General features: G+C 34.9%; 2 long non-coding RNA genes across 2 annotated transcripts; one reads left to right on the forward strand and one right to left on the reverse strand.

The window, feature by feature from the left end:
* Positions 1 to 399: 399 nt before the first annotated feature.
* On the reverse strand, positions 400 to 7,699 carry LOC138922147 (uncharacterized). Its single transcript, XR_011435225.1, has 2 exons — positions 7,562 to 7,699; positions 400 to 1,296 (listed from the first exon to the last, which is right to left on the reverse strand). It is a non-coding gene; the product is annotated as an uncharacterized lncRNA (long non-coding RNA).
* Positions 7,700 to 13,933: 6,234 nt separating this feature from the next.
* On the forward strand, positions 13,934 to 16,121 carry LOC138922148 (uncharacterized). The gene is made up of 2 exons (XR_011435226.1): positions 13,934 to 14,073; positions 15,713 to 16,121. It is a non-coding gene; the product is annotated as an uncharacterized lncRNA (long non-coding RNA).
* Positions 16,122 to 16,369: the final 248 nt, after the last annotated feature.

Consider the following 16,369-nt stretch of genomic DNA (forward strand, 5'->3'; position numbering starts at 1 on the left):
ACACTGGGCTTAATAACATCAGATTAAAGAATACTTCCTTGTTATTATTTATTGAGTACTCCTTGGATCTCAAAGCAGATATGTGTCTACTTGACTTACTAAAATAATGTGTTATTTTTAAATATTCTTCATATATTTGCAATAAATCAAATTTAATTATGTAATTCAAATTAATTTTGTTTTTGTATTTTAAGCATTTCATGCTTCTGAATCAATTTTTGTTATTTTATTTATCATTTAACTCAAAACTAGAAAGTATTTCATAGGTGGAATATATGTAAAATTTTTATTAAAATATTAAAATAAAATATTCCCCAATCCATGTATAATTATTTAAATTTAATGAATTTATTTACATGCCTTTTCTTTGGAAAAAGATGAGGCTTGTTCAATGAAGCGTTTACGGTATTAGTTTTTTTATTCAACTACCTCAGTTTGAAGATTGTTCCATAGACAGACTGAGAGATACGTACTGTTGGAAACAACTAATACAAGATAATATATTTTTGACATACTTGGAGGAAAACAATCATGTAAAAAATTGTATTGCTTATCTATCACTGTTTAACAAATTTTCCCCAAATTTAACGGGTTAGGACAACATACCTTTATTTTATTCTGTTTCTATGACTCGGAAATTTCAGGATGACTAAACTGATTTCTTCATCTCAAGGTCTCTCACAAGGCTGCAGTGTCTGCTGGGTTTCACCTGGGGACCATTCACTTCCAAGTTCACTCCTGTGGTTGTTGGAAGGACTCAGTTCTTCATGGGCTCTTGCACTGAGGAGCTGTGTTTATTATTTTTTTTAAGGATGCTTTTTTTGGTGAGGAAGACTGGCCCTGAGCTATCACCTATTGCCAATCATCCTCTTTTTTTTCTCTCCCCAAAGCCCCAGTACATAGTTGTACATCACAGCTGTAAGTTCTTCCAGTTCTTCGATGTGGGATGTCGCCATAGCATGGCTTGATGAGCAGTGAGTAGGTCCAGGCCCAGGATCCCAACCAGCGGAACCCTGGGCCTCTGAAGTGGAGCAGCACCATAGCCGCTCAGCCGGCTGGAGGAGCTCTGGAACAGAGACTCTCAGTTCCTCACGGCTGTTGGCCTGAAGCTGCCTTCATTTACCTGCCACCTGTGCCTCTCCATGGGGCAGCTCACCACATGGCTGCTGGCTTCATCAGAATGAACAAGTAGGAACCAGAAATGGCATCATCAAGATGGAAATCACAATCTTTTGTAATCCAGCCTTATCCCGTTACTTTTTGTCTTATTCTTCTTGTTAGAAGTAAATCATTAGCCTGAGCCAACACACAAAAGGAGGGGATCACACGAGAGCATAAGATTTTAAAATTCATATAAAATAGATTATGGAAAAATGCACTTTAACTTTTGTCTTCTATAATTAAAAAACATATGCCCAAATAAATGTGACATAAGCAGAACCAGTAGCAATACTGGAAATGTTACATAAATTTTCAAATCCAGGTTAAAATAAACAGGGAAAACACAATTCTCATAGTAAAATTAAGTATGTCAAGGAAACAGAGTGGTAGCGTTGAAACAAATAAAAACTATTTCGGCACATAAACCATACCAAAGAGAAGTAATAATAATTTAAATAATCTAACCTTGCTTTTAGAAATAAAAAGGCATTCAGATTGAGTTAGGTCACAAAATAAATTTATACGGAATTTTTCAAAATAGCACAGAAAATTTAAAGGAAAATTAATTTATAAAGCTACTATAGGGAATGCAAAAGAGAAGATAGGTATCAAAACACAACCATCCTAATAAACCATTAGTTTATGTGACTAAATGAAGGTCACTTTTTATAAATATCTTTTAATTGACATTGAAGCTATTGTTAACTTAAGGGATCAAATATATAGCACATGAAAGAATTGCCTTGTTAAATAGATAGACGTAAACTGGCCCCTGTAATTTATCACTTACACACTAGGTGTCTGTAGGAAACGTTTACCGTTATATCTAAATTGGATGTATTATAATTAATTAATAAGATAACATATTTAAGTGCTTAACAGAGCGCCTGATACAAAATTACAACTCATTAATTGAGAATTATAATAAAATTAAGCAATTCTATTACACAAAACAATAAGTGGTATATAAAAGATAAATGCTTAGAAATAATAGAAGAAATTAAAAGATACATTTATTGGGAAACTTTTAACAGTTTAAAAAAGGACAATAAGAAATGATTCGGAAAACATAAGGGCTACTTGATAGATAACATTATTTCACGAATGTGACCAAATTAGATTATATAGTTGGACATGAGGAATACAACAGCAATCTTCCTGTAGTGAACACACTCTACCTTGATTACCCATGACCCTCACTTCCTGGTATTCACCATCTGAATAATCCCCTCCCCTTGAGAGTGGACAGGATCTGTGACTTTCTTCTGGTCAACAGAATATGGGAAAGATGACATTGCTTAGAAGATGTAATTAAGATCCCAAATGAATTGATTTTATGTTAATCAAAATATCCTAGTTGAGTATGACTTAATCGAAAAACGTTAGAAGAGGAACTGGACCCTCTGAGAAGAGAGTCTCCCTTGTTGGCTCTAAAGAATTCCACCACCATGTTCTGAGAGGGCCTGCAGAAAGGGCCATGAGACGTGGAACTGCTGGTGGCCTCTAGGAGCTGACAGCAGCGGCCAGTGAAAGCTAGCAAAAAACAGACCCCTCAGTTCCATGGTAGCAAGGAGATCAATTCCACCGACAGCTTGAGGGAGCTTGGAAGCAGATTTTTTTTCCCTTTCAAGCCTCTGATGATACCACAGCTCAACCTGCACCTGATTCCAGCCTTTTAAGACTCTGACTGAGGACCCCAGACTCCTGATCCCCAGAAAGTTTGAGCTAATAAATGTGAGATAATAAATGTTTGCTGGTTTTCGCTGTTAAAATTGTGATAACTTGTTAGATAATACACTTTTAAAAATTAGGCAAATGAGCAACTGAATTCTCTATGACATATTAAACCTAGGAGAAATTTTTTTAAAAGATAAAAGTTTTAAATAAAGGAAGCAAAGCAGAAATTTTCTTAAAAATTTCTAAAATTATCCCATTAAGAATCAAAAGCAAACCCAATTTACTTCATTTAAAGGAAAGATAAAATTTCAAATATGTTAAGAATTTTTTCTGGGGCAGCCTTGAGGGCCTAATGGATAAAGTTTGGCGCTCTCAGCACTTTGGCCACCCGGGTTCATTTCTGGGTCGTGGAGCCACACCACCCGCCTGTCAGTTGTCATGCTGTGGTGGCAGCACACATTGAAGAAATAGAAGATCTTACAACGAGGATGTACACCATGAACTGGGAGACTTTGGGGAGGGAAAACAATGAGGAAGATTGATTGTCCCTGCAAAAAATAAGAACTTTTTCTGTTTCATTTGCTCCCTTAGACCCAAATGCTAGCATAGTGCCTACCATGTACTAGAATCGTACTTCTCTATTACCTTTCAACAGTGTCGGTCAGATCATGAGACTTCACCAGATCAATGAAAAGAGAGCATAAGCGATATTTCTCTCTCAGAAGTTTTGAGGGCCAGCATATGTCTCACCAAATTCCCTTTTCCTTCCTTGGAGAATACGGGTGCATGTGTCAAAGTGGAAACTCTGCTGCTACCTAGTTATCTAAGATGAGCAGAGCCTGCATGACAGGAAGTATGACTAAGAATACAATATTGGCTATATGATGTCATGAAGGTTTAGGTTTATTTGTTACTGCAGCAGACTGATTTGTAAAAATGATGCTTGAAGTAGGTGCTACTGTGACAAAAGCAAAACACAGAAACACAGCAATGGTTAAAGAGTCCGTTGATTTAAAGGGTTGGATGAAATTAGTACTGAAGTCTAGAAGGAGAATGATAAACATTATACAGCGACAGAACAGTCGGTACAACTGTCCTTGTGATCAGGTGGAATGTGCTAATGTTCTACTGAACTTTTATTTATAGAAGATGTTAGGAAACATATTCTCAGTATGGATAGATGAGTGACCAATGGTTTCAACAGAGTAAGTACTATTTTAAAAAAAGCGATGCCACCAAGATAAAATATATAGCAAATTTGAAGAAGAATGGAAAAAGAACAGAGAGAGGCTAGAAATGCAGAGACTTGCAGGGTTGGAAAACACAAATTGTTCTCAACTCTCGAAGAAGCAAAAACAAACTAAGGAGACCTACAGAGGCCAATGAAAATTTAGAATTGTGTGAATGATCAAATCAAAGAATTCCTTACTAAATTGTATGAACGAATTAAAGTGGTAATATTAAATCGCATCAATTAGACAAAAATAGCTCATGGAAAAGAGGCCAAAGGTACAACTCTCCTACCAAAGCCTAATAAACTCACATTAACCACATGAGATGAAGAGGGAGAAAGAGAGGGGGCGGGGTCTGGGGTCAGAAAGCAAAATAATAATAATAATAATTAATAGTAATAAAGCAGATACGAGACATTATGCAGGAAATGAACTGTGTATTACGGTCTTATACTCACAGCTATGTAGCACATGGAGTTCACTGAATTCAAACAGATAAGAAGCTAATTGAGTTAAGGTTGTTTGTACTGTCATAAGCATCACTGGCCTGTACTAAATGACAATAAAAGACTCTAGTGCCTGCACACATCAACATGCACAAAGCGGGCTGAGAAAGCTGCTCAGCCCCTGGGCGTAGTTCTGGATACCAAATTCCAGAGTGGGCAGGGATCAGACTGTAAAGGAAGGGTCACACAGAAGGTGAGGCCACTGGTGATGGAGAAAAATACACAAAGTTGCTTGAAAAGAGCTTTGTCATCCCCTGCTTAGGAGGCCTACTAACAAAAGCCAAATGGGATTTGAGCATCATTCCAAAGTTCTACCAGAATAACAGTTACAACGCAAAACAAAGACAAAACTGTAATTATAGATCATATATATTTTGATCTTTGCCTATCTGAAAAGATCTCTTCTACACTCTGCCCCATTTGCTCCAGTGTGGAATCTAAATGTCACAATACTTTTCCATTAAAGACCTTGTGATTTTTTTCCCATGGTCTTCTAGAGCTCAATGTTCTGGAGGAGCTTTCTAACACTAACCTGATTCTCTTTCCTCTGTAACCATCTCCCTGAATTAGGTAACTCACAGGCTTCCTATTTATCCTTAGAATATGTGACTTTCACTGAGTAATATTTTGTTTTGTTTTCTTTTCAATACTGTCCATTATTCAGTGGCCTTTTTGGTATTAACGATTAACCATTTCTTTATTTCAGTTTTCACCATTAGTTTGATTTTTTTATACCTCCCTATCCACCCAATTTTGTGCTCCTGGAAGTATTATTCTACGGATTTGGATGTTCTAGATCCCGTGTGTCATGTCTTAGCCCTCAGTATTTTAATCTCTTCTTTGTGTGTTTGTTCTGCATTCCAGTGGAATATCTAATATTTATCTTCCAAATCACAGACAGTATTCCATATTATCCACTCAGTTTCTCTGTTGACTTTTTCCCCATTATTTTTACCACCATACCTTTTGTTTCCCAAAATACTCTTTCTTGCCAAGCTTATTTATTGATTCCTTCCTGAAAAAAGTGCTTAAAGTTGTTTTTATTGCAAAGTCCTATCTGTTTTCTGCATTCAGCTTTTTTATCAATAGCTGGTTGTCCTAATGAATCCACTCATTTTACATCTATTTTGAAAATTTTCTGTTTCTCCTCGTATGTCTGATTATTATTTTTTCAAATCTGTCATTTTTAGGAAAAGAATGTCTAGATTGACATAGAATGATGGATTGTTCAGCATCCTTCATGAATCATCTCATTGCTCAGTATTCTGAGGAATACATTTTCTATTTCAGTTGGTCCCTGTGTATGCTGAAAAAAAATCGAGAAGAAATCTTATTTCTATCTCCCTAAATCCTTTCACAGGAAAATAAATAGAACATGCTTAATATAAGGCAATGAATAACTATTACTAGACCCATTAATTACTGGTGACAAAGTGAGCAAATCTGTTGCAGTAAACATCTAGTGTGCTGATGTCACCCTCTTGTCCCTAAGGCAGGATCCTCTCATTTTCTTGGCATTTTTCTCTGGGACAATTGGAGCTATCAATTAGAAGGTTATCAGTTAGAAGGTTAATTCCACATCCTGGACCATACATTCTGACATTATTTTGTGTTTCTGTCAAATGTGTTTGCTCCAAGAGAACAAAAATGGCACACTAATTCTAAAGGATATCATCAAAATGAACAGAATGTTCAATAAGGCAATCCCACCCCTATTGGTCTGTGTCCCAATACTTATCTTCCAAAGCAAGTGCTTTCTTCTCATATGACTGATCAACCTTAGCGTCTCTTCAGTTATGCAGGCCTAAATTATTATCAGGCTGCCTTCTATGACTTAGTGAAAAAGAAGTTAATAAATATTACTGGGGTTATACGATGTGTAAAGCTTTTACATGTCCTTTTTAAAAGCTCATTAACTTTTCAAAAAACTAAAATGAATAAATAGATGTTCTTCCTACTTCATCATCCACCCAAGCACAAATTTGTGACAAAGATCACTTCCACATCCCTCCTGGTAATCCAATCCCACATTAATGAATTGTCAGGGGCTTTGTCTAGTGGAAGTTTTATGTGCGTGTTGGTTGAGTGAGGTGTTTGACATGAGAGTTTGGGTCTGTTTAGAAGTCTTCCAATAGATGGTAAACTTCTTCAATCAGGAGATTGCCTACGAATTCCCTTAAATGGCATGATCCCTTTTAAGTTGCTTTTCACACCAAATGAAGCCTGAGTGCATAGCCTGTGGTTAACTATTCAGTGTGTTGGTCCCTGGAGGAAACCTTAAAAGTCCTGTACTTCATCTCCTCGTCTATTCCCCAGGCAGCGCAATCTTCCAAACTCTGAGGTGTTAGGGTTGTTTGAGTCCACTTAGAGTCGTAGTTCTTGAGATTCAATAAGAAAGGAAATACCACATCATTCAGGATGTTTTCCAAATATGTTAAATCATTTTTGTCTTCCAAGTTTTATTAATGGCACCCAAATGCTTGCTGTGGTAAATCCCTTCTTCTCTTTGTCTCTGTTGCCAACATTGACAGATTTCAGTGCCATATCCCTCAGTTCATTTTTAATAGTCCCTGGCAACTCGGATTGTACAAGTCAACTTGTGTGGGAATGACTAGCTCAGAATCTGAATCCCTTCACTTTCTACCTTATTATCCAGCTTGCCTTGTTTCCAGTCCCTTCTGTTCTGAGCTTTGATTGTTTTCAGGGCTCAGTTTAGAAAATCTGCTCACTTATTCCTCCAGGTTTTCCCCTTTTGCCTGCTTTGAATCAAAGGCTATTCTGCACTGATCAGCTTTGCCCTCCTTCTGTTCCCATCTGCTTCATATCTCCCAGAAATTCCTCAAAATTCCGCTGTATTGAGACAACCTCTCTTATGTCCCAGGGATGCTCAAATTTTTTAAAAATTATTTCCAAGTACCTTTTTGAGAAGAGGAAGAAAACATACGTGCTAAATAGTCTATTTTTAACAAAGATAATTGAATTTACCCATGAAGTCCCTTTGCCTGTCTGTATTTTCATTTATCTTCTGTTCTACTTTGTCTTCATGTTTGCTCCATAGTTTTTACATAAGACGGTGATGAGAAATCTCAAATACTCATGTTCGTAATTTTCCCTGATAAAAACATCTTCACGATTCCCAAATATTCAAAGGTATTCCACTGGAAAACATGAAAATTTTCAATTGACTTTGGTCCCTCTGTACTTTTAATTTGATTCTATCTAGAAATAAGATAACCTTTTCTTAATCAATATTCCTGTTTACAGATTATGCTTTATGAGGTAGATTTCCACTTGATTAAATTCTTACGCTAATCTGCTTCACATTAATATAAGGAAGTAAATTTAGAAGCCAATAAAGTGTTTCTCATGATGACTACTTGCGTATATTTAGATTATTTGAAAGATTTCTAGGTTTTCTATCAAGTCATTTCAGAAGCCTATCTTTGTGTGTGTGTGTGTACATGTGTGTGTCTGCCTGTGCGCGTGAAAACAGCTGTTCTGCTAATCAGGGAAGCAAAGGCTGCAGAAGTGGATTCAGTGATGAGACATCCCTTTGCATCGGACCAAATCTAATCCAGAGTATAACTTATCTAAGCTATCAACTCTTCAAAAGACTGGGACTTCTGAGCACTCCCAGCTTTGTATGTGATTCCTGTAGACAATACAACTGATTTTAAGTTAGAACTTACAACAAAGACTATGTCATCATATGCCTTCTTTACACTGTTAACAGTGTCTTCATTAATTATTGGTTACATCTTTATCATTCTATTGCATCTGTCATTGCCGTCATTTTGATGCCCTAGAATAAACTTTAATTTCTGCATTTGATTTCATGGAGATGACAAACATCGATACATTGCCAAATTTCCTTTACATGACTTATGCACAATATTTCAAAATAGCTTTAGTACCTGCAGTGAAATTTACCAAAGTTATCTTTCTTCTCTTCTCTTTTCTTTTTTCAATCTTTTCATTGGGCTTCTTATCCCCTTATGTTGAAACATAAGAAGATAACTTGTCTGAAAGCATTGTTTCTTGTTTTTCTATTTACTTTAGTAGAAGATTATTCCACTATGAGTTCTGATATAATGTTACCACTGAATTCAAGTAGCACAATTTCTGTTAAGGTGACAGTATATTGTACTTCACTGTAAATGCTTAAAAAGATTTACATTTTCTAGGCCAAAACCAAATTTTGTTTTAATTTTAAAATAATTGTTAATTTGCAAAGTAGTCAATAATAAATATCATATTTTTCACCCAGATTTGACTTTCACTTGAAGTGTTCTTGGATTGTTATTTCAGGTTAGTAGATTTGGCTAAATTCCCTAAGGCTTTGTCAGCTGCAAGTGTTTTAATGAGTGTTAAGAGACAATTGTTGGAAGACAGATTGAAACATCATTCAATCAATCAAGAACATTATTCAATTTGTATTTATTTTACTAAGTTATTACTTAACTTTCAAGAAATTATTATATCTTCTCACATAGTGGTTTTAACATGTAATAGACGAGTTACTTGGAATTGAAAAATACGATATATTGATGATTTACTTTTGGCCAAACCCAAGCCATGTTACAAGTGAGAAACTTTCCTCTTAAACAGAAATTCCTTTTCGGTACCACTCAAATATGTTATTTGAAATGTTCTATTTAGCTATCTACTCATCAGTGGCTAAGAGCAAGAACTGTGTTTTCAGAATATGGGTCCTGTCAATTCATTTTGTAATCTGTGAACTTGGGGAAATTACTTAAACCTTCTTGTTATCAGCAGCATAAGACAGGAATCATAAATTTACCTTTTTAAATGGATGGGGTAAATAGACAATTTAGGTACAACTCTTAGAGTGGTACCAGGCATAATCATGTGCTGAATAAGTGTTACCTTCTATTGTTCTATCTGCCTATATAACTATCCTTCTGGGTTCTTGTCTAGCTACATTGATTTTGTAAAATCTTTTATAAGTTATGCTGTGATATCAAACAAGCTAGTTGCTTAAAATACATAATATCCACTCATTTCTCATTTACGAAATGTCCACTGTGGTTAGGGCAACCCGCCATAGATGCTATCCCCTATGTGGGCATATTATTTTAGGTTGCTTTGATCTGGGGCACCACTGTATGAATCCATGTAATGAACTCATAAGATCACAGTGGCATGGCAAGATATCTTAACTGCTTTCATCTAGAAATGGCATTCATACTTCAGATCACAGTTCATTAGTCAATGAAGTCATCTGGCTATGTCACACGTCAAGGTGACTAGAAGCTTCAGTCCTCTGACGTGCCCAGGTGGGAAAGAGAATTAGAAATATTGAAGAGCAGTAACAATATCTTTATCTTTATCTACTGATTCTTTACCTTTCTACGTAGAAATTAGAAGTGCCATACATACTGAATCTTCCTCACTCAATTTGAGAGGAAGAAACTAAAATCTGGAAGGGAAAATTATTTATTTAGAGTAACGTGATATGCAAGTGACAGTACTAAGACTCATAAAAGGGATCTCCTTATCTTTAGTTGTCCATATTCTTTCCACTACAAAAAACACACAATAATTTCAATTGAATCCAGTGGGTAATAAATAACTATTTGGAGTCCGCAGAAATAGTAGAGCTTTAAAATGATCAAAACTACACAAAAGTTTTGGCAATAAGTATGGAGAAGAAAAGGTGGCCACAAAGAAAACTACAAATCTTATCGGAAATATCTAAGTAAGGAAAGCGTGGTAGCCAGTGTGAAAAATAGAATTCTCCAACGAGGTCTGATTCAGTCCAGGGCGTCTCTTCCCTGGGTGCTCGGTCTTGGCTGTAGGTGTAGTGATTGCTTCTTATACCTGCTCTTTCTGTAACTTTACAGTTCTCTTTACATCTTACCAGCCAATTCCCTACCACTTTAATCTGTTCTTGTGGAGAATCATTCTTTGTATTAAACTTTCCCTTCTCAAATTTTGTGTGACTCTCTGTCATGATTAGACTCTGACTAATACACAGCAAAACCTAAATCAAATATATAGCTCTGCTTAGGCCAAATGCTTTCAAATTTCTGAAGATACTTACTCTCCTGTTTAATAGGTACATGAATAATAAACCCTCATATAAGAATTAAAGATAATATTATATACTTTAAAGCTTAATGTAAGTGCTTAATAAATGTTTCTTGAAGCTGAATCAGGAATTAAACCTGAATCTGAATGAGGTAATATGTATCTAGAAGGGTACTGAACCCAGATTATCAGAAGTTAAGGAAACCAGATTCAAGAGATTTGTTAACTAAAGAATAGGAATGTTTGAGATATAGAATTGTCAGCTAGATTAAATAATTTTACATTTTTACTTGGTTGTATTATAGTTGAGAACAGCAAACAATGGAATGCAGAAAGATCCAATAACGAAAGAGACTGAAGATGCCAGAAGAGGGTAAGTGTGAGAAGGAATGTTCTCTGGGTAATATCTATGATTATAAAGGTCACATTAATTAATGTGATATATTTTATGCAAATACAATTTAAATAAATGGAAAATTGTGATAAGAAAGATATTAACGTAAATACTAAGCTATATATCAACATTGTGCCTTTTCAAAGCAAAATTCAGTTTATGATTCTGGGAAAATTAAAGGCATGATATATTAACAATTTGCTATTAATTGCCTAATGGAATTCCAAGAAATAGTAATGAAAGCTAATATTGTTATATATTCAAATTTTATCATAATTTTTGTAGTATTAATATTTAAAGAATAATAACTTTAATTGAATATTTGTTACACTAAGATAGGAAGGAGATTGTTAGCCATTCTCATAAATTTTCGTGTTAGCATTTTGTGAGTACTCATGTACTGCTTATAGACTGGATTTGGTTATGAATATATGTGTGAAAATCAGTGTTTGAAAACATCACTATAGCTTTTTGCTCTAAATTTGCACAGCAGCTTAGAGAGGAATAAGTGCATGAGATATCTGCAATTTTAGACCTTCTGCACTTCAAATTATTGCACAGCAAAAACTCCTATAGGAGCTGGAGAAACATAATTATTTCACAGTTGATGTAACTTAAAAACAGTTGAAGAAATTCAGCTCCCATTTCTCAGCAAACTGAAAAATGAACCTTTTTGTGGCACCAATTCTAATATTCATGTCTCCAGAACGGTATTTTTTACGTCATTGTTAAGAACTAACCTGAGTTACGTCTCTGGGAATTTATTAAGAAATAAAGCAAAAGGGTAAACAATGACAATTAATAACCAATACTACCTCTGAAAGTTGCATTAAAAACAGGATATTTTTATGATAATCAATACATTATTTTTCTGCTTATTTTTTATGGTAAAGTTATTTTGCTTATATTTTACACTAGAGATAGTAATAACTTGCTCCTCACTTACAGTTCCTTCTTAGCAAAAACACTGCCTTCCTGAAGTACTCCATCACACTATCGCCTTCACCACTGTAGAGTGCTAACTCGGCCACTCTGAACTAATTAGCTTTCACTTCCCAAATGTGAATTTTGTCTGCAAAGATCCAAGCTCAAAAGTTGATGCACACTCACAGCCTAACATCCTATATTGGGCTGTCATAACAGGTATTTCCACATAGGGGAAGATGCCTGGAATTCAGTTGCTTGGGGTGGTAAGTAAAACAGTGTGTAGGAAGACCCAGAGGAGAGAAATGGAGGAAACATCAGCTGCACTCATCTAGCGGTAAAGTTTTCTGCAGACACATTTTTGGAATAGCACTTATACTTTCCTTCTTGAGGCATTATTTCTGAATGAGTTTTAGTTCTTCGGAACCAAATAATCACAAAATAATCTGAATATAAGACATGTTTGAAAAATGCTTTAGGGACCTAAATTTGATATTCTTTCTTAAAGAAATCTATTAGGAAAAATAGAAAGAGTTTAATACATATACGATTTGCATATTTGTAACATATGCATTCTAACAATGAATGCTACAGGGTTCAATACCCTTCATTTTCATTCACATCTGTGATGCATTTTCACATTTGCCCTCCCCTACAGATTTTGCTTAACACATAGACTAGGACAGGAAATAAGAACAAATCCTTACGTAGAAATGTTTTATGTAAATTGAAGACCCCAAAAGACAAAGAAAAATATCCTAAAACACCTTAATGCTTTCTTAAGCCTTTCTTCATAAGCTGATCTAATCATAATTTTCCCTGTCACAGTTCATGGTAACACCTAACACCACCCTTCCAGATTCAGAGGACCAAAGTAGACAAAACAAAACAAAACAGGAAAGCAGAACTATGCTTGCCTTGTCTCCTTACCCTCTTACTGCAACATCACAGAATCCATCAATCAGATAAATCAATAAGACAATTTCCATATTCAGTTTGATTACTCCTCAATTACTTTGATTACTCACTTCCACAATTACCATTCTGTTTCAATCCCATTATTTCTCCCTAAAATAATGACAATAGCCCCCTATTTGGTCAATCTTCTTCCTCACCTTTGTCTTTTCTAAATATAATAGTAGATTGGTTCCACTGAAATGTGTCAGGTCATACTACTGCTCTGCACAAAACTGTCTAATGATTTAGCATCAAATTTTCATTTAAAACTAAGTATTTTTTAAACTGTTTGCAAGGTCTGACATGATCTAGCCTTGTCATTTATCATCTTGGATCTGGGACTTGAAAAATAATAAATTTCATGTGGCTTTAGATATAACTGTAAATTTCCTCATATCTAAAATATATATAATATTTCAATATTTTTAATTTAACTTAGGGTTCATTGGGTCATGTTATATTAATTTCTATCAAATTCCGTACTGTACTATATATTTAAAAGAATTCAAAATTAAAATAAATTTTAAATGCAAAATGCTATCTTTAACTTTGGTTGATGGAAAAATAAATCAACAATGTTGTTTTAAAACCAAGTATATATTTTATTAAAAGAAAATTGAGGGCTCAGCCCACTGGTGTAGTGGTTAAGTTCCTGTGCGTTGCTTTGGCGGCCCCAGGTTCACTGGTTCAGATCCCTGGTGTCGACCTACACCCTGCTTATCAAGCCATGCTGTAGCAGGCATCCCACTTATAAAGTAGAGGAAGATGGACACAGAGGTTAGCTCAGGGCCAGTCTTCCTCAAAAAAAAAAGGAGGGGGGAGGAAATTGAAGTATTCATACAAATAGGGAAATTAAATTTAAGTACAGTGAAAAGCGCAAAACCAAGAGGGTAAAATCTGAAGAGGATCTTATAGGAAAGCGCTAAAACTTATGAGTGTTATAATAAAATTAATTGGCAACCACTGTGGGCAATAAAGCAAAGTAAAGGACCATTCCTTCACTTTGATGGTTCCCGTAAAGGGAAACATTTCTTTACACGGCACTTAACCAACGTTGTGGGTTATTGAGTTAAATGTTTTGGCTGAAATTCAGGGAAAGATAATTTCCTAATCATTAATAACTCTGGATTTCTAGGAGCTAAGATGAGGGTGATGAAGTTTCATGCTTCAGGTAAGTAGCAATTTTACATTGACTACAAATTCATATTCGACTTCTCCTATGTCCCAGATTCTCTAATTCAAATGCAGTGAATATATGAAATTTGTTTTCATTACCCTCATAGTCATTCTTCTTTCCTTACCTCCTCTCTCACTCACACAATCATTTTTGTTGGGTTATTCATGCTAAACTAATCCTATGGAACTATTTCCACTTTTGATACAATGACATGTACTATGGTAATTTCTTCTTCTAACCACATTAACCACTACTTGAGATTGAAAGTACAGGGATTGTACTGGTATGATTCTTCTTCAGAGAGAAATACTTTATTATAATGTGCTACTTTGGAGAAACTAAATTTATCATGGGTAAGATTCATTTAAAAGTTCACAGACTATAAAATCAAACATCTGTGTTTGACACTTAAATCTGCCTCCTTCATTTTGCATGTTTTCAGGGAATATCTAGATTTACTAAACTTCCATTTACTAGTCTATAAAATAGACACTGGTCTGATCAGGTGGTTGTAGCTTCTGGTTCATGTATCTAAGTTGCCAGACACATGCTAGGAATTCAATAAGTGGTGTAAATCATTGGATATGTATCTTTTATTTTCTTTCTCCAATAATACTTTTACTTAAACATCAAAAACTCTTTTCCGTTATGTTCCAAATAATAAGGAAATATGTTCTTTTAGTAGTGAGGAAGAAAATAATTAATGTAAAATAGGAATAAATATGCTGTTGGCTTTTAAGATGTACTATTGCAGTGACTAGTGGAGGATTACTGACAGATACTAAGGGAACTCATCGGGTCTTTCCTTGGGCTGTGCCATCATATCCAAATATTTCCCCTAGTAGTAGCAGTTTCTGCTTATGTGGGTAACAGCAAACACACAGAGTTTGGTAGCAATTGTGTCTTGACAGTGATTTTTTGTGTGACCTTTGATGAATTATTTGAACTTTTTATATGTCAAGTCTTATCACACATGAATGAGAATTGTACTACCTATCTTAAGAATTGCTGTAAGAATTTAAAGAGGCAATGCATTGGGCCCATTTCCCAAAAATAAAGTAGTTTAATTTTGTTTGTTTACTTCTTTTTCATTTTGAAGCAATCATCTTCAATTAGCTACATCCCTCCCTCAGTAATTCTATTCTTTGTGATTTTTTTTTTCTCATTTGAAGTCTTGATATATGATGCCACTTGATCTATCTTACTTTTAAAAACCACAGCTGAGATTATGTCTACATTATCAGGATACAGAAATTGGACATAACTAATAGATATTCAACAGATTACTACACATGCTTGTTTTATTGTCTTAGAATTACTGGCTTCCTTGCATTCTCTTGAAGAAATATTAAACACTTTTCGATAAATGCATCTCTTCTGGTTTTTCCAGGAATGCGGTCTCTTGTGTTCCTATATTAGAAGCACTTAGATCATACTCTCAATGAATATCTTTACACTTTATGGCATTTGCTTTATAGCTCATATTTGAAATCATTGTTTTCTTTATTCTTTTCTTTTTACAAAATGACTTAGCAACTATGGACTTCTTCTACTCAAACACTCTTATAAAAGAACTTTTGGTGAATTTCAGTTTTTTATTTCTGTTGGTGTTATTTTGGTTTTCTTTTTTTAGTGAGAAAGCCTGGTCCTGAGCTAACGTCTATGCCAATCTTCTTCTATTTTGTATGTGGGATGCCATCACAGCATGGCTTGAGGAGCAGTGCGTAGGTTCCCACCCAGGATCCAAACCTGCAAACACCAGGCTGCGGAAGTGGAGCATGTGAACTCAACCAGCACGACACTGCACTGGCCCCTTATTTCTGTTGGTTTTAATTACTCTCGTTAAATTGATGTCCAAAATCTCTCAGGGCAAGTTTTCTAAATGCCAAATAATCAAATTTTCAGTGAATTCATGTGTAAACATGCCCTCCAAATGTTGAATATTCAGATCATCTTATATAATACGGAAAATGACTAAGAAAATTTCATTTATCTCTTAGTAAAGTGTTAAAACATAACATTAATTAAAATTGTAACTAACATTTATTGCATGATGAATCTTTTTCAGACTATGGTTTATGTATATTTATACGTATAATCCTCATAACAACTCTATAATGTAGTCACTGGTGTCATCTTAATTTTACAGATGAAGAATCTGAGACCTGAAAAGATTAAATAATATGTTCAATATGATGAGTTTCTTAGGTGACAAATCAGGAATCTGATCCAAGATCATGTTTCCAGAGCCAATAGTCTAAATCATCAGACATTTCTGTTCCTAGTAAGG

This window comes from Equus caballus, unplaced genomic scaffold, assembly GCF_041296265.1.
Source record: "Equus caballus isolate H_3958 breed thoroughbred unplaced genomic scaffold, TB-T2T haplotype2-0000491, whole genome shotgun sequence".
Lineage (NCBI taxonomy): Eukaryota > Metazoa > Chordata > Mammalia > Perissodactyla > Equidae > Equus > Equus caballus.